At 36.2% G+C, this 21,841-nt stretch overlaps 1 protein-coding gene and 1 long non-coding RNA gene across 4 annotated transcripts in view; one reads left to right on the top strand and one right to left on the bottom strand.

Moving 5' to 3' along the window:
* The window catches only part of NME7 (NME/NM23 family member 7), an 89,919-nt gene that overhangs the window by 64,843 nt on the left and 3,235 nt on the right, over window positions 1-21,841 (bottom strand). Inside the window, exon 2 of one of the 3 annotated variants that reach the window (XM_088140774.1) lies at window positions 20,816-20,918. The exons of the other annotated variants lie outside the window; for them this stretch is intronic. The gene's annotated coding sequence lies outside the window, so the exon portion shown is untranslated. The remainder of the gene's footprint in view (window positions 1-20,815; window positions 20,919-21,841) is intronic. 3 annotated transcript variants of the gene reach the window in all.
* LOC112540728 (uncharacterized) lies at window positions 572-21,817 on the top strand. The gene is made up of 4 exons (XR_003084811.2): window positions 572-658; window positions 10,826-10,944; window positions 13,008-13,168; window positions 21,307-21,817. It is a non-coding gene; the product is annotated as an uncharacterized LOC112540728 (long non-coding RNA).

Here is a 21,841-nt window from a genome sequence, read left to right as displayed (position 1 = left end):
TTGCCAGCCCACATGAAATTACTGATTACCTATGTCTACTAAATGTGTGGTTAACAGAAGGCTTTGTTAGTTACTATATTTTAAGCTAAATTATTATATTTATAAGCTAAATTTTCTTACTAATTTCCCCATTAAACGTATTTTCATGATAAGGCTTCTCAGGATTTCTGCTTTAGCACTTCCCAGCTCAGCCAGTCTTTCATATGGCTTGCTATAAATGTCTCCTGTCATTTTGACTTTTCTACAAATCTCTCTCACACTGCACTGCACTACAACCTGTGAAATCATAGGCATAAAAATTGGACAGTGCTGCAAAAGACTACCAGGGAATATTAGCCCTTCCTACCTACTTTCACAAAACATTTTCAACTTCTGACATATGCCCCAGATATGTTTTCATATTAGTCTGAGTGCAATTTTGTATTTATAAGTCTCTTGTAGAGATATGCTATTTTGAGATTGTATTCACACTTCATGACCAAACCCTAAAAGTAAACACTTTCAACCTCTGCAATCAGTAAGAACTGTTACAATAGTTTAAACACTTCTTCAGAACTAATACTAGTAATACTGTACATTTAAATGGATCCTGCCTTGTCAGAAGGACTTACAATGTACAGAGCAAGTGCCAAGAATATGGACCTGATCACAGATTAAGGTAAAGACCCTTTAGAGTAAAGTATGTATTTATATATTAATCTTTATATTAACATGTAAATAAGTGTTTCTCACTTTTCCAAGGTGTAAGTAGGACTCAGGTTTGAAGTGACAGCACTAAATATTTAAGTTGTCTCTGTAATATATGCTTTATTTACAGATACACAAGCAGGGCAAAAGAGAGACTAACATACTTCCATAAGACAGGAAGTACATTCAAACTTCTATCAGGCCCCCAGTAAGCTATTCTTATGGTCAATTCCAAAGCTGTACCCAGTTTAGCAAATTGCACTTAAATTATCAGTGTGCTCTCTCCCATGTTCTCTCTTTCTCTCTGTCATTCACACACACACACACACACACACACACACACACACACACACTGAGGCCTGCAACATATAAATCCTAGAGAAAGCTCTTCTCTCTTTCCAAAGATGGGTCCCTGGCTATCAATCTAACATCTCAGAGACTGTAGGACTCTTAAGGTTCATTTGTTAGAATTCATGGGACTCATTAACAGTATCAAGTTATGTATTAATATATTTGATTTATATCCATCTTTTCTCCAAGAATTCAAGGTGGCTTACATGGAGATCTCCCTTCTTTTATCCCCACAACCGCAACCCTGTAAGGTAGTATGGGCTGAGAGAGAGTGAATTCCCATGGCTGCAGGAAGTGTTAAATCTGAGTCTCCTTGGCCCTAATCCAAACACCTTAAATACAAAGAAACAATTGTCAGCCAGTCATTTTCTAGAGCTGCAAAAGAACACACAGTATGTATTATTTGTGACTCACTGAAGACACAGCAGTTGCTGAGAAAGCTTTTCTTTCCAAGAAGTGACTTGTATACTTTTGCCACTGCTATAAAAATGGAGTAAGTCATTACCATCAAAGACCACAGAAACTGCATGAAAGATGTTACATCTATTTACCACTAAAGACAGGAATGAACAGATTCTCTTCTAATGCTGAAGGACTGCATCTTCCATTCAGCTCTTACCACTAGCTGTCAACATCATCTGAAGGCTCACACTTTTTCTAAGCAGTAGTTTAAAAAATACTTTCAAATGAGGCTCTTACTGTGCAATTACTTTCCTTCACTTACTGTATGGAATTATACCCAGTCCATTTATATCAGCCAATATTTTTTCATTGTAGACTAGGACTTTTTTTCTAAACATAAAAATCCAGTTAGGAGGAAAAACAAACAGGGCAGATTTTTCTACCCATTTAGATGGGAGAACATATAACTGAAGAAGAGTGTGAATTGGGAATCCTAGGGAAATTGAAGATCCTCCCCCTTTATCATTTTTTGTATATTTCTAGTTGCAGAACTATTGTATTCTGCAAAGCAAATATTTCCTTTGCTTTCAAATCCAGGCAATAAATAGAATGGTAAGTATTCCTGAATAGGATATAGCAGTAATGCTATAATATTCTTACTTATGTTCAAATTTCATTATATTGAAACAGAAACAATTCCAGATCATATATGAGCTGCCTATTTTTTTTTCAAGAATATGAGAAGCAAAGCTAATACTGTATACATTTTGTCAACTCCAATACATGCCTTCCTCCAATACAGAATATATGTAGCCCAGGGTTGAACATAAGAGATAAACCCCTTTCTCATACCATTTAAAAGACATAACCAAAAGTGAAGGAAGAAAACGAACAGCCCAGAGCATTTTCTCCCAGCACCCACCACCCAGATAAGCAAGAAACACCACCAAATAAAAAATCAGGGAAGAAACAAACCTCTAATCAAGGAATTTCAAAGAAGAAACTACACCCCAACCAAGACTGACAGGGCAAGCTACTATATATCAAAAATCAGCAAACTTCACTCTGCCATGCACTGATGATATTATCTAGCTTAGTAATGAAACGTCTGCATGACAATAACCAAGCTCAGAGAACATGCCTTCCTCTCCCCATTTTAAGAAAGAATATTAGGAAAGGATTAAAAAAAAAAACTCTTTCAAATACCTAGAGAAGATGGAACTAAGGATGTTGTTTCTGCAGCTTTCCAGAAAATGCGTGGAAGGTTGCAGCCTACTTGCTCTGTATGGTGATGGTGGTGGTAGAGTTAATTTCAAATATAGCTACAAAAACACAAGATATTACAATGGCACATGGAAGCATCTTTTCAAAATGTTGGGAAAAGAAAAGTGTGGAAATCTACAAGGGGGGCAGAACACTGCCCTCTCGGCTGCACCACTTTGCTTTGTGAAAAGCAAAGCAGCTGATATTCTCAAGCTCAATTCTCTTTATGGACTGGAATGATTTCAATGACAAAGAAAGCACACTTAAATTCTTTAAGGTAAAAATAATAAAAAATCCAAAGTACTTCACTTTATAAATGTATTCAATTTATCCTTGAATAATTGTTGATTTTAACTGTTTTTACCATATTTTAATTGTGAATTTTTTTTTTTTAATAAGTCTCCTTGACTGCTCCCTGGTTAGATAGGCAAGGTATACATTGAAATAACAAGGTATACATTGTTATCATAATCGGTATTAAGGTTACTGTTGCTATTATTACTGCTATTATTAGTTACTCTTATTGTTATTATTATTGTCATCATTACCCAGAAGTATCAATGTAGATACCTTCTGTAATGCTGCCGGGCTCTCTATCCCACCTGACTTTACATTTTTAAAAAAATTAGGTTGGCTTGTTGCAAGGCAAAGTATCAAACTCCAACATCATTACAAGATTTCCTAGAAAATAAAAATAATGAGCAGCAGCAGGGCCACTGGTTTTTTGTTTCTGGGGTTTTTTTTGGGGGGGGGGAAGTTTGAATACCTTCCTAGAAAAAGGCTATGGTAGTGAATGTGGCAGTGAACATCCTGTGGAGAAGGGGGAAAGGGATGATAAAAGTGCAGATACCTTTATCATCAATCAGTGCTTTGTAACTGGCTGTGACCCTCACTGGCAGCCATTCCATAAATGGAGAAGCCCATTCAAACAAGTATTTTGCAAAAGAGTCCACATTAGCAAAATTACAAATGTGCTCTCTGGCCACAAAATATTGGGAAACTCCATTTCTATAATTGAGTAGTTGGGAAAGAAAAAACAGGTTGCAAAGAGAATAAAATAACCTGATTTAAAAGTCGGGTTCTAATTCACATGAAAGCTTATGAACATTTACATCTGTCTATTCTTTCTCCCTGCAAACAACCATTTAACCAGTATCATCTATCCTCTAGTTGCCTTCGGGCTGTTCTACCAAATGATGATCATGTGTATGATGGTGACTTTCCCTTGATAAATGCCAAGAAATTTTAATTGCTCCAAAATACTGCTGTTAGACAAATACAGTGTAAGTCACACAAAACCTACAAAGACCTAAATCTACAGAGGACCTACATACATTACAGACTACTCCTTGTCATACTTTCTGTTCAATTTTCAATTCTGCTAAGTGAACTACAGTTGCACCAAATGATGTGATAAGATTTTTTCAATTGCTGTACTAAGCTTCTAGAACGCCCTACCAAGGGAAATCAGTCAAGCTTAATTTTCCTGTTTTTTTTTTAAATAGCTTTTTAAAATGTTGGCTGGGGTTATTCTGTACTGCTATGCCCTTTTGAAAAAGCTCCTGTTATACTGCTGACATTTTTGTTTGTTTCCATTGCTTTGATGTTCTCAGGTTGTTTTATAGTGAGGCTGTTTACTTAACAGCAGTTTTGAACTGTTAACAATAAGATAAATATCTTTAAATCCGATAGTTGTAAAATATACACATAAGCACAATTAGAACAACATAACTTTTACCTTCTCCCTGTCAGTCCTAAAAAAAATTGCCCATCCTTGCCATTCAGTCAATTATTTAAAAAGCAAAATGAAACTATCATCAAATTATGTGCCACATTAGAATTTTTTTAAAATAAAACTAAGATTTTAAAAAAAATGACTATGAGCCTTGAATAAGAGACATACAATCCTATGCATAAAAATAGTCCCACTTTATTAAATGGGGTTCACTCCTCAGTATGTTTAAAACTATACTCCTAAATTATATCTTTAAATACTAAATGCTGAGTGACTGTCAAAATCACATTATTATTTAGATTAAGATTTACACTATGAGTTAGTTATGGAGTCCTAGAAGAGAGTATATAATACGCTAATAAAAAAAACCCCATCTATAGAAAACATGTAAATAAGTAGTCACAGTGGTTAATCTTAACCAACTGTAGTTGTTAAAGAGAAACTCTCTTGGAATAAATATCTTTAGGAGAACTTCTAAAGTTCAAACTAGGCAGAGTTGGGGGTGGGGGAGGTCTGTGGAACTGAACAGAGACTCCTGCAGTGCAGTACCATTGCCAGAAAAGCTTTGTTTATGGTATAATTTGCCTTCATTTAGATGGCAGTAATACCTCAGTTTTTATTTCTTCTGCACATTTCAGCTCACAGTTAAGAGGATGTAATACATGGGTGCACAAATCAGCCACGTTCCAATACGAAAATGAGATTCAATTATTTAATCTGAATTTGTGATTCATAGGCAGCAAAATTTGAAGTAATTGGAACTTTCATAAAAGATTCAACCGTGGCCTGCAATGGGGAACCATCCAAACATCTGCAACTGGAGAGATCGTAGCTCCTTTAGAGGATATTAATCCTGCAAATGTTCAGCCAGATAGTGGCTAGGAGATACACACACATATAAATATATATAAAATATATTTTTTGAAAAATTTGCCCTAAACCTCTTTTAAGGCAGAGATAGCAAAGAGGGCCAGACAACACTGCAGCCTCCAAATTATCCAGTAGAGAGCTTAAATTGTGCCAAATGACTTCATAAAATCCTAGTCCAATTTAAATATTTTTCAAAACTGTTTAAAAATAAGCTTTTACTAAAAAAGTCAGAAGTCCACCATACTTTGACCACCATCTTTTTTAGGTTAGTAGGCTTGTTGGCATGGCTTACTTAGCCTCTTCAGGAAATAATGTGTCACGTGCTGCTTCAGCAACAATTTAAAAAACCTTGCATGTTATCACAATTGTGTAAATAATAAACTGTTATGAAAAGTAATTTGTAATACATACATGTTAGTTGAATAGCAAACACACTACATGGAAGAAAAATGTTTGAGACTATGCAAAGCCAGAAAGTCCATCAAATATAATTGAGTTTGAAGCTATCTGAAGGTACTTGATTCAATTTGAAAGGATGACTCAGTTGAACTTCCTTGAAATCAAATGATTCATTTGTAAGGCCCTAGTGTACATAACAATATATCACTTCATTTACATCCTATTTTTCACAATAAAATTGCATTCAAAGCAATGTACAATCAGAACATTGTTGTTGTTTTTTAATTCCCAGATTAGGCCAACTATGCCACATAGCCTTACAGATTAAAAACATATTCTTGAATTCAGATCACAAACAAACTGGGAACTGTTATTGTTGAATGTTCTGTGCTATGCTCACTTTAATTAACTATTATGTTTTTTCCACTTATATTCCATTCACTGTTCCAAGTACCTTATTGTCCATAGTTCCCTCATATTTTAAGGTACAGTTAAAAAATCAAGTAGGGGAAGAGGAATCTAAGACAGCCTTCCCTATTATATAAATGTTTTGGACAATCACTTATGTTGCAGCCAGCTTAAGTTACCATGTCAACTGCTCAAGTGAATCTTGTATACCAGATGTCCAAAAGGTTTTTGAAACAATAACTGGCAGAATCAAATACCACCATCTATCAGACTACATCAGTTTGCAAGAATAGATAATCCTAACTGATTATCAATTGGTAGTTTTGCAACTTAACATCTTATGTTACTTTTTGTGTATGTGTGTGCCTTAGAATCAGTTTTGAAAATTAAATGCCTACCTGGACTAATCCCTGCAGTTTTCTTGGCAAGGTTTTTCAGAAGTGGTTTGCCATTTCCTTCTTCCTAGGGCTGAGAGAAAGTGACTGGCCCAAGGTTAGCCAGCTGGCTCTGTGTTTAAGGTGGGACTAGAACTCATGGTCTCCCAGTTTCTAGCATGATGCCTTAACCACTACACCAAACTAGCTCTACTATGTTACATGTACTTTAATTTAAATCAAAACTGAAATGTTATTGGTTATGAAGTAAATTGCCTCCTCTCCTAGATTTTCTTTCCCTTCTTCTGCTTCCTTCCCCTTTCTTTTTCCATCTCTCTTCACACTCTACTCCTTTTCTAATGCTTTCTCAATGGGTCATATTTCAAATTCTGAAAGTATTAACATATTGGCTGTGTTGTTCTGTGATGCAATTCATTGGCTACGATGTACTACATTGGCTGGACTCACTCAACACTCCAAACTAGTCTAAAATGGGATTTTGTTTATGGTTTAGCCTGGCTAGGAATTCACCCATCATATTACTATACTGAATGAATGAGTAAATCAGATTTGTTATAGTCATTGACTAGTGATGCTTTACCATATTGGGTCAATCAGGCTGTTACACTAAGCAATGCATAATTTGGTTTACCTGTTTTGTCATAATACGTAATGTGAACACAGAACTATCATTTATTATCCTGGGTTTAGCTAGCTGTAATATTGTGATGGACTGGAATGGAGGAAGGGGGGTGAAAACGGTGCTCTCGTCTCCAGAGCAGTGCTCTGGAGATAAGCGGAGAAAGCTGGCGCATCCCTAAACATTCCAGAAGATAGTAGAGACTTGTGCCTGGGAACTGCTGGTCAGTCTGAGAAGATTTCTGTAAACAGGTGCTGGCAAATAAACCTTGCTGATTGAACCTGCATGGTCTCCAGGAGTTCTTTGGGCTAGCCCTGACTTCAATCTTCTCAAAGAGAAGCCATTATAACAGTTTATAGCACTCTTTGTAACTCAATGCAGCCAAAGTCCACATCGAAAGAAGTAAAACTTTATTTTATGATGTACTGTAATGATATTCTTGCTGTTAAGACTATCAGATAGATATCTCTCATTACAAAGTATGCTGTAAGCAGGAAGGGGGGCTGCCTCTTGAAGGCTGTGCGTACCAGGCAATGGATTCTCCAATGTATCCGCTAATGTACCCCAATTTCCTGTTTTGCAGGATACAAGCTAATGCCCTTTCTCTCTTCTAATATGCTCGCCTGGAAGAAATTACTTATGGTGCTCAAGTTTTGAGGTATGGAGGGCTGAGGGTCTCAGGCTTTACTCCTCAATAGCAGCACCCACACTATGGGACAGCCTCCTACAGGAAATCGGACTGGCCCCCATTTCTGTGACCTTCTACAAGCTTTTAAAAACTGAATTGTTCCAGACAGCCTATGGAGGATGAAATTGGCTTATATTGTTGCTACTGTTGTTGCTTTTCTTTTCTTTTACAATTTTAAAATTTATATTATGGATATTTATTTTACTGACGACATTGTGGCTATTGTTAATCACTGAGACTCTATGATTAGTGGTGGATATAAATCCAACAAACATTAGAGTCAAATTCTCAGAGCTTGCAAAAATGTAGTTTGCCATTTTATCCCTACTGATGAAGTAAAAGGTGAATTCACTTCTGTTGTAGCCTAGGGAGATTGTGTCCCAACCTCTATCCTGGAGATGACTGCCAGAGGTTTGCTGCTGGTGGTGTCATCTAGCACCTCATTCAACACTGGGGGGTGGGGGAGAAGGGCTTTTGGGGGCCATTGATCCTGTTGCCTCCTCTTCCTCCCTTCTTTGTCCGCTCTGGCAATGATAGTTTCTAGAATCATCTTCATGTGAACTCCCAAAATGGAGAGAATGGAAAGTCTCTACTTTTTCTATAAGGCAGAATGAAGAGAGAAAGTTTTCTTCCACAGGTTAGGAAACTCTGTCTTCTAGCTGGAAGAGGTGGAGTTAACCCTTTATTGCCAATTCTACCTCCAGTGACAGAAAAGGCTTCTATTAAGCCAAATGAAGACTACCACTATTCAGAAGCTGCACCCTGCAGGACCACTCTCCCCAAAATTAACTTCCATGAAGGAAGAGAAATACAAAGAGCACACAACAACAAAAACAAAGAATTCAGACTGTGTCAATTTACACACATTAGTAAATGCCAATTAATATTTTATCTTTTGCAATATAATAAAATGTTCAGAACCAGAAGGGGAATAATGGCATTAGGCTTTTGCTGCCTCTCTTCACATATTTCAGAAAGTAAAGGCTAATGAAAGAGAGCAGAAAGCAAGGTAAAGCTCAAATACTTTCTGTACCCAGCTTGTTATGATGCATTTTTCTCCACAAAAGAGTTCAGGTACCTACATGCTTCAGGAACCTAGATTAAAATAGTGGAATTGTATTTATCAGAAAGACCCAAGAAAGCAACAAAGTACACGTAGCATTGCAAAGTAAAGTCCTTGTGATATTACTGAGTCATTATAAAAGTAGTGACTTTGAATGCAAGCATTTTTTAAAAAATGAGGCCTCCATTCACAATGTGCAGAATTAGAAAAAATATATGAATTGAAGGATCAGAGCAGATAACAAAAAATTAGAAAACAAGCAGCTTTCAGAAGCAGCCAGAGTTTAACCTTTGCAAATTCCCAATGAGCTTTTTTTTAGATATGTGGAAAAGAGAAATTATTTCTGTAGCTATCTTCAAGGACTTAAGGGTTGAAACCCTTATGATGCTATCACCATTTTTAATATCAAACATTAAGCCAGAGATGAAAAGAAAAGATGTTAAGGCTTCATGAATACTATATATTGAACAGCCTTCTTCTTGGGACAGTCACTTTTTCTCACTCCTAGGAAGGAGGCCATGGCAAACCACTTCTGAAAAACCTTGCCAAGAAAACTGCAGGGACTTGTCCAGGCAATCTCCTGAAATTGGGCACAATTTAATGGATTAAAAAAAAAAAATTCACCTGAACTGTTTTTATTATGACTCCAAACATCATCCACCCCTTTTGCTGCCCTTCTTTAATATAACATGAGCCTGATGAAAAGTTCAACAAAACTTGCTATTTTTTTCATATATACATTGGTCATAATAAAAACTTATTTGTTTTGATATTTTCATGCCACCTTTCAACAGAGCAAGGTCTACTCAGAACATTTGAACAGCAGCATAAAATAAAGCAACTGCAGATTATCAACCACAAAAATATGAAACAAGTAATGACAGATTAAAAATCCAGCCCAGTGTAATTAATTAAAAACTCTTATGAACAAAGAGACCCGTAAGGTCTGGTTAGAAACAGGCAGATTTGAATGAAGTCAAGGAAACATATATGAGTGAGGCTTGAACTCAGTGTCCAAGTTCCCAGTTGGCACTCAGCCAACTATGCCACAATCATTTTCTACGTCTAATACCTTTCTGAACATAAGAAAAGTACTACAATTAGGTTCTCCTGGAACTGCAATAAGGGTGAAAAGTGACCTTCAGCCAGCTGATACCAGCGTACGTTAGTACCAAAGAATTTGAAAGGCGGTTCCAAAGAGCACATATTTTGCACTTACCTTGAACATTCTGAGAATATCATGGCCTATTAAAAATTTATTGCCTTGTTACAAAGAAAGAAAAGAGCTCAACCAATCCCCTTCTTACTCACTACTGGGAACATTCTGAACCAGCATTCATTGTGTACTACAGTTTAACCAAACAGGCTCCTGATCAGTCTGTCATTAAAATTAAATGCTTCTTTTTACTTTGGATTGTGTAAAATATTAACTCTTAGGCAATTCAACTAAACACAGATTTCAGTTACCACAATGTTCGATGGCATGCCCATAAAACTATTATCATAAAGACACATATCAAGTTAATATTGGACACAGGGGTATGGTGGTTTTTTTAAAACTTATCTTTAGTAAAGAGTTATGTAAAATGGGAGGGCAGGAAAATGGGAGGGCAGGAAAGAACAAAGGGGATTCCAACTGGCAATTCGAATTAGTTCTGGAACTAAGTATAGTATGAATGAAAATTTAGCAAACAATCTTAAATTGTGGGAGTTTGCAATCTTTTGGGATCGAGGGGCACAATTGAAGTTTTATGAGCATATTGTGGTCCCACTTGAAAATGACTACAGTTGGGAGTGCTCACTAATTAACAAAATGGCTACATTACGGGCATGTGTTTTCAAAAAATATTTATTTTCCAGAAAGCGGACTGGTGAGATTATTTTCTGCCATCTCCTCTAGTTCCTACCTTACTCCTGTCTTTTTGCTGTGTCTCTTCCACTACAGCTTATCTTTGCCTTTTTCTGGGAGCTATTTCCAAACAAAGCCCTGGGTTGCAGCCTTCCCATTTCTTTTTCCTAAGAATTGCTGCAAAACCTATATAAGGCAAAGAAGAATTCTGAGAAGTAAGTATGAACTATAAGCAAGCAATTTTTCATTTACTGGTTTTTAAAAATATGAAATTAAAATCAGATTCTATAGGAAGCCTGGCAGGCACAAGAGGAAAGATGTTGGACATATTGATGACCACAGGCACCACACATTTGATATTCCAGTTGTAGCCTACTATGGTTTACATTAGTTGTAAGTTTGTGAGTCACAGAAGTGACTCATCATTAGCTTACCTGATTCTTTTAATTATCAAATCAAATAAAAATTTATTACAGCCCTTTGGTCAGAGAACACTACAGTAAAAATACATAAACATTTAATTATTAATACTAAAAAGTAGACATAAAATACAATAATAATACATTAAAATAAATTAATATAGTAACAATAATACAGATAATAGCGGCAATTACTAAAATTTGTACTAATCTTCAGTTGTAGGTAGATGGTGGCACAAAATTGGGCAACTTGGAAAGATATGTCAGGGTTCTGGTCAGATAGAAGAAGTGACAGCTACGCACTGTACTCTCTACCAGGGTAGTTCTTTAAAATGGGATAGATATACAGTATGTCTTCTGAGATTCTGTGTAAAGAGAGCAACAAAGGGGCATGTGGTTTAGGGATTCCACAGAGCCATCCCCACCTTGGCATACATGTTCCTGAAGAGGAAAGTTTTTATACCGCCCCACAGGATTGTGGAGGGTAGTGCATCCTACCTGACCAAGGTGAAGGCCTGAAGAAATTTCAGAATTAGAATTGAGGAAACATAACATGCCCATTTAAGAAAAATCCATGAACTGTAGGGTTGGATACAAAGCTCAGACTGGTTTGAAAATCAGTATCAGTTGTATCACTGAGTTAGTGGTCTGTCCCTACTGTTGAGGGTTCTATTATTATTATTATTATTATTATTATTATTATTATTATTATTATTATTATTTTATTCACAATACTATATTTATAACAATAATATCACAGTACACTTAGGGAGAAATCTGTTAAGACTCACTGAAATTACAGTCGCATAGCATGTCGGCTGCCCTAATTTTTAACATAATTATTTTTACAACACAGTTTCAAGATCTCTAGGAGCAGAGGTATTTACAAATGGTTCAAGTTAATATCCTTGTCTGAAGAAACCCTAATTAAATGCTGGCAAAATACCCACTTTTTAAAAGAAAACAGTAGAGACATATCTTTGGCAAGTAAATAGCTCCACCTAGTGTTCCAAAAAGGATTATTCTATATTCAGTGCTGATACATCTAGAGGAATATGGCATTACTTAACAATCTGCTGCCCCTTTACTTGGGAAGAAGTCCCACTTCATTTAGTGAGACTTACAGCTGGTATGCTGTGTATGGCATTTCACTGTAAAATCTGAACCCACAACCTTTGGACATGTTACTCTCTTGGCCATATATTTTCAAACTGAAGTGTTTACTTAAAATATTGAGTGATGATGGAAAAAATTAGTTGAATTATTTCTAGTTTTTTCTACAGTCATCCTCTGAAAAATGCTTAAGGAGAAGCCAATCTATTTTTAACTACAGAGAATAAAAGCATTATCAGCTGTTTCTTCATTGATGATACCCTTTTATTGATGGGTACCCTTTTGTTTAAATTATTCCTTTGCAGTTAAACATAATTATAAATAAAATTATTCCTTTATGCAGTTAAACATAATCTTTTCTTGGGGAGTTATGGACCACATCCAAGGCTGTTTACATCATGGAAATTTAAATAGAGATGTTAAGCAGTTTACAATCAATAGAGCTATACTTTAAAACACCTTTGGGGGGGAAAAAAGAGAGAAAGTCTGAAGAATGTTCATTACCCACTTTTATATACTAATTTATTTTATGCATGATTCAGATTTAAACTGCCCCAATAGAAAACTCACAAAAACCAAAAAGAATTGAGAGAATAGTTTTAAATTAGTCAGCTAGCAATACTTTACAACAGGTGATTTCAAATGCGGAGGGGCTGTGACCCACTAATATAATGAATTTGTGTGAATAAAACTGACAGACTGCACACTGCACTTTGACAGGGCTGCCATTATCTTTGTTCATCCAGGCAGAAAATGAGCACGGTCTGGCAGCAATCTGCAGAAAGCTAGCTCAGGAGCCTACCACTTAAAAGAAGAGAAAGGGAGGCATGTTCAAGTGGCTCAAGCAAACTTGGGGATGCAGAGTTGTTTAAACAAACGATCTTGGGCTACCAAAGGCCCCAGAAAGGTGAGTTTGACTAAACTGGCAAGGAACAAGTGTCTCTCTTAATAGTCAAGGACTATTTGTACTAATCTTCAGTTGTAGGTAGCAAGGGGAAGAGGTCCCCTGATTAAGCAGTGGAGCTATAAGATCGCTAGCTAGAGAAAAGCACTGGCGGTCCTTTGGCCAGCAGTTTTTTAAGAATGTTATGAGGGTGGGGGGGTGTTCAAGAGTGGGCTGGCTGATTTTTCCACAGAGGGAGCAGCCTTCCCACCTAGGGACATTCTAGAGCCCGGCAGTGCACAGCCCTTCCAATCCAGAAGATCTGGACAGTCACTCCCATAGATGCCAGATGGGAATTCCTAGGAGTCCATTTTTTCCTGCCCCAAAGGATGGCCATTCCCACCTCCATGACACTGCCATTCCATTTAACCTTGCAAAGAAGGTTTGGCAGCTGGAGCCCAAATAGCCAACCAGCTGCTCCAAAGAGCCTTCCAACACAATGCAACATGGTATAGACCTGGTTGGAAGCGTCATTCTCACTGTAGCAGCAGTCCAACTTCTCAGGGTAGGGAGCCCTGGAAAGCCTCAGTGGAACTCAGAAACAGATTGGCACTGGTGCAGAAATCATTGCATGTGCACAGAATCTGTTAAAGGAGAGCTCCTATTCCTGGATTGTAGCCTACAGACTAGTCTAGAATCAGTAACTCAGTGAGGCCTGTTCACATTCAGGTAGAACCAGGATAACTGTACCCCCCCCCCATCGCGAATGTTGCTGGACTCCAATTCCATCACCTATGACCACTGACTTGGGGCAGATAAAAGTACAGCATCATTTGGAGACTGCACATTGTCTGCCTCTTCTATAAATGATGTTTTAGTATTATATACTTGAGCCTTGGGTTCCCATATTATTCTCCTGATCCCCATTCTCAGACACTGCCAGAAAAAGAAAACTGCAAGCTTTCTTATCTAATTTTAAACTAATCCTTCTGGACTTCTAGCTCCTGCTCAATGAGCAGACAGCAGCTGTGGAAAGGAAGGCCTAACAACTCCACCTGGTGTGCCAGTTGTGCCCTTTCCTAGACTTGGAGGCCCTTCAATCACTCATGTACTAGTCACCTCATACCTCAACTATTGCAATGTGCTCTACATGGAGTGCCCTTGAAGACCACTTGAAAACTTCAAATGGTCCAGAATACAGCAGCATGGGCAGTGATGGACATGTCTGTTGAGCTGTACTGGTTACCAGTATGCTTCTGGGGGCAATTCAAGGTGCTATTTATGATTTATAAAGCCCTATATGGTATAGGGCCTTGTTATCTGAGGGACCACCTATCTTATGTGGTGTCTGTTCAGCTGGAACAAGCTGAGAAGGCTGGTTCACTCTGGGTCCCTCCAATTAAACAGTGTCAACTATCAGGACCCAGGAAGCATGCCTACCTTCTAGAAAGAAGTTTCCCCCAGATATCCATGTGGCTCCCACTCTGGTGGCATTCCAGAGATCCTCAAAGAAATGACTGTTCTCCCAGGCCTTGGGGTAGGGTGGCAGGGGTTCCTGTTGGATACATTTGTAAGTGTGGGTGTTGTTAGCTGATCCTGCCATCTTATTCTTTATTTTTCTTATAATATTATTTATCTTGTACTTTCTACCTATTTGGTTTTATTGCCACCCAGTCAGAATGGAGTTGGGTGGTGCCTAAACTGAATGAATGAATGAATGAATGAATAATCCCTTTTCAAAAAATCTTTTTTAATAATAATTTTATTAGAATTTACATGTACAAAGATAAAAGACTAATACAAACTAAAGAAAATACAAAAAGTAAAGAAAAGAGAAAGAGTAATGTAAAGAGATAGAAAAAAGAAAAGGAAAAAGAAAAGAAAAAAAGGATACATAAAAGATGACTCCCTCCTCCCTCTGGACAAGTGTAAACAATTTCAGCAATTTATTTCAGTAATAAAAAGAAAGAAGATCTCTTCTTCCCATAATTAATCCATTATCAATAATCAAGGTATAAAAACTCATCATTCAATCCTAATAATTGAAAATCTATTAAGAGCTTATTAAAATAATAACATGTGTATTTTAACCTTAATTTTAAAAAATCCATTTTATAATCCAATTTATCACTTTCTCTAAGTAGTAAAGCAAAAGAAATCTCTCCCCACTAATAAACAGAACCGTAAAACCTTGTCATTCAGTCCTGGTAAAAAAGTAATCCAACTGATAGCTACTAGAAACCACAACATATATTTTAACCATAGTCAAATAAGTTCACTTTGTAAATGTTGTTTACTTTTAAAAAGCTGGATCTTTAATCCTGTCAAATAGAGTCCCACAACATGAATTTTTTTCATTTTCTCTTTTGTCTCCTTTCAGGAACAACTTCAGTAGTTTCTCTTTCTCCTCTCAGAAACAGCTACATTGGTTTAACACATTATTTTCATAAATCCAAAATAAGAAGGCTTTCCAAGTCACTCTTCTGATTTACTATTTGTATGTCCCCTTTAATTATTGTAACATCAGCTGGTTTCATTTGTAAATCCATTTGGGCATCTTTTTCCATATCACTCTTATACTCTGGCATTTTAAAATCCATTTTCAGATCCACAGCATCTTTTTCCATATCACTTTATAATCCAGCATTTTAATTCATATTTAAATCAGCCTCAATCTCTTTTTGTCCTATAAAATCTGTTGTTCTTCTATATCCTCTGTTATAGTATCAGACAATCTTGTAAGTAATTTCTGAGTACATTGTTCCCAAACAGTCTTTATTTCTTCTATAGTCAAATAATATTGCTCCATTGTATTAATAGGTCTCTTCTCCTTTAATTGTAATTGTTTATTCTCTCTGGTTTCCCTCTAGACAACTTTCCCTCTTATCATGTTTATTTTTCAGTCAACAAAACTTTCACACCAGAGGATTTCTTACATACAATTAATTTCAGAAACTTCATATATTCTTTCATAAATTTTAAACACCCCACAGGAAACATTCTTTCAAGTCCTCTTCAAAATCCACATTCTAGTCTCCCTTTTGCTGTTTCCAAAAAGTAAATCTTTTCTTTTTAATCGTTACAGAAAATTTAAAGTCAAATAATTCTGATACAAAGAAATTATCTAAAAAGTTTAAATCGAAACAAGGACAGCTGAAGAAAAAAAGCAAAAATATAAAGAACTATAAAACAAGTAAACTGACTGGAAAGCTAAAATTTAATAGACTGTTTAATATTATGGATGCACATAACAAAAAGGAAAAGACATTATAAAATAAGAAATCAAAGAGGACTTCAAACATAGACTCTGAAAATAATAACAGTATAAGCTCTATCTTAATGACAGCTGATCCTAGTGAGAAGAACAGAAAGTCAACTGCTTGTCAAACTCAGCTGTGGATGTGAATAATCTTTATGCCCTTTAGAGCAGAAGATTCAGCTATGGTTAACTCCAAATGTGGTAAATGCAAGAACGTCATTACTAAGTTACTTAATATATCCTGGAATCCTAAACCTGTACCTAATAAATTGGCTTTTATAAATTATCCTAAACCTAAAGGAATGTTATCTCAATTAGAATGGAAATTATACTTTGTTCAATTGAGCCAACATTTAATTCCATCAATCACTACAAATATGATTAGTAACACTGAGTACTTATTTTCTGTCTATCTTAAAGCAAGAGCAATTGTTACGTTCAAAACAACAGAAACAGCAGATGATATATTCGATCTTAAGGATTCTATTAATAAAAAATCTATCATAGTATCTCATTTTTACAAAATACAACCCTGTAAACTTAAAGACCAGCTAGTCAAACCATCAGGGAAAATAACTAATCAAGCAATGAAATGTAACAATTTAATGTTCGCCCCAATATGGAAGCAAAAGGCACAAGAGAAACAAAGAGATTGCAGAATAAACCTAACACTGGGTTTGCTTCAATTAGGTAACAAATGAGATACTTGGAGGCCGATGAAGTCGGTGGTAGCCCAGTCAATCCAGTGGTCTTTAGAAGGGACCCTAGGTCCACCCAAAACTCACCAGTGAGTAATTCTAGAAGCAGGAGTCACTGTGCTATTTTCAATAAAGAAGGATTACTAAATTGCATTGACATTGATGACTACTTTCAGAATTTAACCCTAAGCACTCAACTCTGACAATAATTTCCTGGAATATTGCTGGTTAGTTCAACAAATGTAATGATATTTCTTTTACTCAATATTTAAGCAATATTGATATTATTCCACTATAGGAAACTTGGGTTCACAATTATCTTTAACTCCAGGGCTTTACTCCATTTATTGTAAAGGCTTCTAGAACTTCCAAGAAAGGATGCAGGCTTAGCAATCTTTGTCTCAAGGGCTTTAAAGGCAGAGACAACCTTAGTAGGGCACTATGAACAATATGCTATTACAATACATTTAAAATTAAAACATTTTGATTTAATAATCATAAATAATTAACTTCCACCAGCTAAAACACAATTCCGAACTAAACATATTTGGACAGAATTGGAACAATGTATATACAATCTACTTTTAAAATTCCCTCATACACATTTTGTGATTCTGGGCAATTTAAATGCCAGAATTGGCCCTAATAATGAAGCATTGGTAGCCAAGTTTCCTCACTTATCTGTCAAACGTTGGGAAAGTGGATTGCATGACAGACAATCTAAAGATCAGAACTTTAACTACGCAGGACCTTGTTTAGCCAGTCTTTGCAATGAGTTAAATTTAATAATTTTAAACAGTTCAATGACAGACAATTATCCTGGTGAATTCACGTTTACTTGTGGTGGGGAGTAAGTGTGATAGATTATTGTTTGACATTGACCAATTTATTTCCCTTGGTCAGATTGTTTAATGTTGGCTGCATATCAGATAGTGAACATCAACCTATAGATTTAAGTTTGTTAACCTATGATAAGCAGTTAATCTAACCCAATATTATTCCCCAGAGGTTCTTCAGGAAGGCAATTTCTACTGCAGGATTTCTTGGGGAGAACATCTAAATAATTATTTAGCTACAGTTTTAAACTCCACTCAAGCTTTAGATTTTAGATCATGTATAATAAAAGATGGGAGTTCTTTTAATATTTTAACAAACCTAATCAGTATAAGTCTAGTATCTGGAGCATCCGCTACATCAAATCAAAGAAATACTCGGCTGAATACCACTTCTAGTTGGCTTGATGCAGACTATGTCGCAGCTAAGAAAAAATTAAGAGCTCTATATTTAGCATACATAAAGTCTAATTTACAACATCCCCCTTTAAAATATTATGAGTTGAAGAAAAATTATAAGATACTATTACGTCAGAAGAAACAGCAGAGAGATATTCCTGGTCATTATTAATAAATGCTTCTCTGTATAAAGACTCCAAAATCTTTTGGAAATTAATTTCCAAGGCTTCCACTGTTCCCTCTGTTCCAGACTGTTGTATACCATCTAAAACCTGGGGAAAATATTTTAAATCAATGTTTATGGAGCAGGTGCAACCTGTCACAAATATAGCAAATAACATTAAAGTTACTTACCCTTCCACAGTGGGAACCAGTGCTAGAGGAAGAGATTACTGTCCTTATATCAAAAGTAAAATCTGGCAAGGCTCCTGGTCAGGATAATATACCTATTGAACTCCTCAAACAAAATCTACATTGGTGGGGACCCTTATTAGCAGCCCTATTCACTGCAACAGATAGCTCTGGTTTAATCCCCTTGGGCTGAAATATGGCTATAGTAGTCTCCCTATATAAGAAGGGAGATATAAAAACCCCTGCCAATTATAAGGGGAAGTTATCCTGGGAAAACTTTATGCAAGACATTTAAATGAAAAATCAATTTCTTACCTTGAGGAGCATTCTGTTTTAACAAATGCTCAGGCTGCTTTTAGAAAAGGCAGGTCAACAATTGATCAGTGTTTTGTATTAGCCTATCTGGCAAGAAAATACTCCATTTTCCTGAAAGGTAAAATTTTTACTGCTTTTGTAGATTTTAAAGCTGCTTTTGACTCTGTTAACAGAACCAAACTTTAGGCTAAGTTAGAAAATTTGGTTCCTGACAGGCGTCTTACATACCTAATGCAGGTACTATATCAAGATAGTATAATGCAAGTTAGATGCAACAGAAAAGGTTCACTTACAGATGATATTACAAAGAAGAAGGGAGTGAGACAAGGCCCCTACACTATTTAACATCTATCTCAATGATCTGGAGACCACATTACTTTAGGTTGAGGCCATTGTCCATCATTAGCTGAAAGGAAAATTTGTGCTTTGTTATATGCAGATGATACTGTTCCTCTTTCACATACCAGATTGGGCCTGAAACACCTACTTGAGGCACTAGTTAAGTATTGCCAAGAAAATCAATTACAAATTAACTATAATAAAACTTAAACTTTGGTTTTTGAAAAAAAAGTTGAAAAGTATATCTGGAAAATTCAAGTTCATATAATAACACAAGGAGAGAATTTTAGTTATCTGGGCATTTTATTTAACCATGCTCTAACCTGGCAACATCATTGTAAGGCAATACTTCTAAAAGCCAAATCTACTATGATGGCCTTGCTTCAATATTTTTACTCAAAAGGAGGAAGATTTGTTCCCGCAGCAATAAAAGTTTTCAATGCCAAAATTGCATCACAAATTCTATATGGAGCTCCAATCTGGATCACATCTGCCAATAATAACATAGCACAATTGCAGGCAAAAATTTTAAGATCGCTTTTAAGTGTACCAAGCTGTGTTCCAAATTCTGTTATTCTCTTGGAAACCGGGCAATGCCCTTTGAAAACAAAGGCCTGGTTAAACACTATTAAGCTTTGGTTGCAAATATATATTTTTAAAAATAAGGAAGGACTGCTTCAGGAAATTCCAAATGAATCTTTTGTAGATATGTGGTTTAAACAAGTGACTCAAAAGATAAGTCAGATTGGCATTGTTCCTGATTATTTATTTTCCAGGAGTATGTCATCAGCATTTCATTGTATCAAACAAAGATTATGGGATAGTACAGGAATTAATGGCCAAAGTGTTGTGTTTACCTGTAACTTTTGGCATTAATTACAGATATATTTTTCAACTCCCTAAATATTTGGATAGCTTATATTTAAGTAAATACAGAATAGCTTTCTCAAAAGCCAGGTTAAATGTATTGCCATCAAATGTGCTATATTTTTTTATTTCAAAAAATTCCCACCTCTCAAAGATTTTGTCCCTGTAATGATACTGATCCTGAAATATTTTATTGTACTGTGAATTTTATAAGAGTCTTCAGCACAAAGTTATCTGGCCTATTTTAAAATCTAAACCAGGAAGGGATACTTCTGAGTATGTAAAAATTTTACTTGAAGATGAAAATCCTGAGATCACAGCGGCAACAGCCAGATTTTTAACTATGGCTATAAAAATAAGGTTTTTAGTAACAAATCAGTGAGTTGGGCCTTTACGTGTATCATGTAATATTTATAAAATATTTTATTTATTAAATTGTTTTATTCAATGTCAAGTCTACATTATATTTGTAACTTGTTTTCGGGCCTTTTGGCTGTAAAATAAATAAATAAATAAATAAAAAGTTAGATTGCCTATTTCCAAAATCCACATTCTAGTCTCCCTTTTGCTGTTTCCAAAAAGTAATTTTTTTTTTAATCCTTACACTTACACAGAGCCTCTTTCATCCAGGGTTGAAGGAGATCCTCCCAGCGTAATAAAACTTGCCCTTCGGATGATTCTTAGCTTCTAAGAAATCAGTAAAAAGCAGCTTCCTAAAGTAATTGAGAGAGGAAGTAGATGAACCCAGTGTCTCTTTGAAAGGTGCTGAACTGCAACTTAGGCACAATGTTTTTCCCCCAGCTCCCAGAACTCTCAGAGCCACTGGAGATCGCTATTTTATTATCTCTTCGCAGGGAGATTCTGTATGGAGCAAACTTGTGGGCAATCCTTGCCCTCTCCTTAATCCAGAGAGGGGTTCCGAGGAGCTGATCCACTCACCGGCTCCTCTTTTCACCACGGTCGTCAGCTCCACAAAAGCGGAGCTGTCTTCAGTCCTCCACTGCTGTCCCCGGAAGCCCCCTTTTTAAAAAATTTCAACTCAATGGAATGTTGGGAAGAAATTATGTCACTGTGGCTAAGACTCTGTTTATCTTTCAGCAGAATAATTCTCCAAAACCAGAACAGAATGGGATCATATATGGGGAAGAAACTGGCAACGGAAAGGCTGAATACAAAATCTGGCCAGATAAGGCCAGGGGCTGTGGAGAAAAATGTTCCAGGAAAAAAAAAAACCTTAATTCCAATGGCAGGGCAGTTGAGTAGAAGCATGAAATATTGCTGACTCCTCCACTCTAATTCCTGCTCCACTCTCCTTCCTAATCACATGATGCAGCCCACCCTGTGCTATCCTATGCATACAATAAACAAAAACATACAGATACACCAAAAGGGAGAGCAGAAATATACTGTAATTTGCTGAGTTGGGGAATGGTGAGTTGCAAAATATTGGTCAGAACATCTGTGTACATCTGTATCAAGCAAACAGTAGCAACTTCTCTTTTGCATCAAGAGGCAGTTAAAAAGACTATCAGAGGGATCAAAGAGGGTCCACTTTGATGCATTTACTGAAAAGTGAGGTGCTAAAGTATACATACCCAGCTTTTAAGATGCTGTAACCTAACCTCTGTTCCTTTCA

Source organism: Python bivittatus, unplaced genomic scaffold, assembly GCF_059951505.1.
Source record: "Python bivittatus isolate LINGU-HERP-01145 unplaced genomic scaffold, Pbiv_v1 ctg000340_np1212, whole genome shotgun sequence".
Classification (NCBI taxonomy): Eukaryota; Metazoa; Chordata; class Lepidosauria; order Squamata; family Pythonidae; genus Python; species Python bivittatus.
Note: the sequence above shows the minus strand (reverse complement) of the source record. Positions and strands in the feature narration are given on the sequence as shown.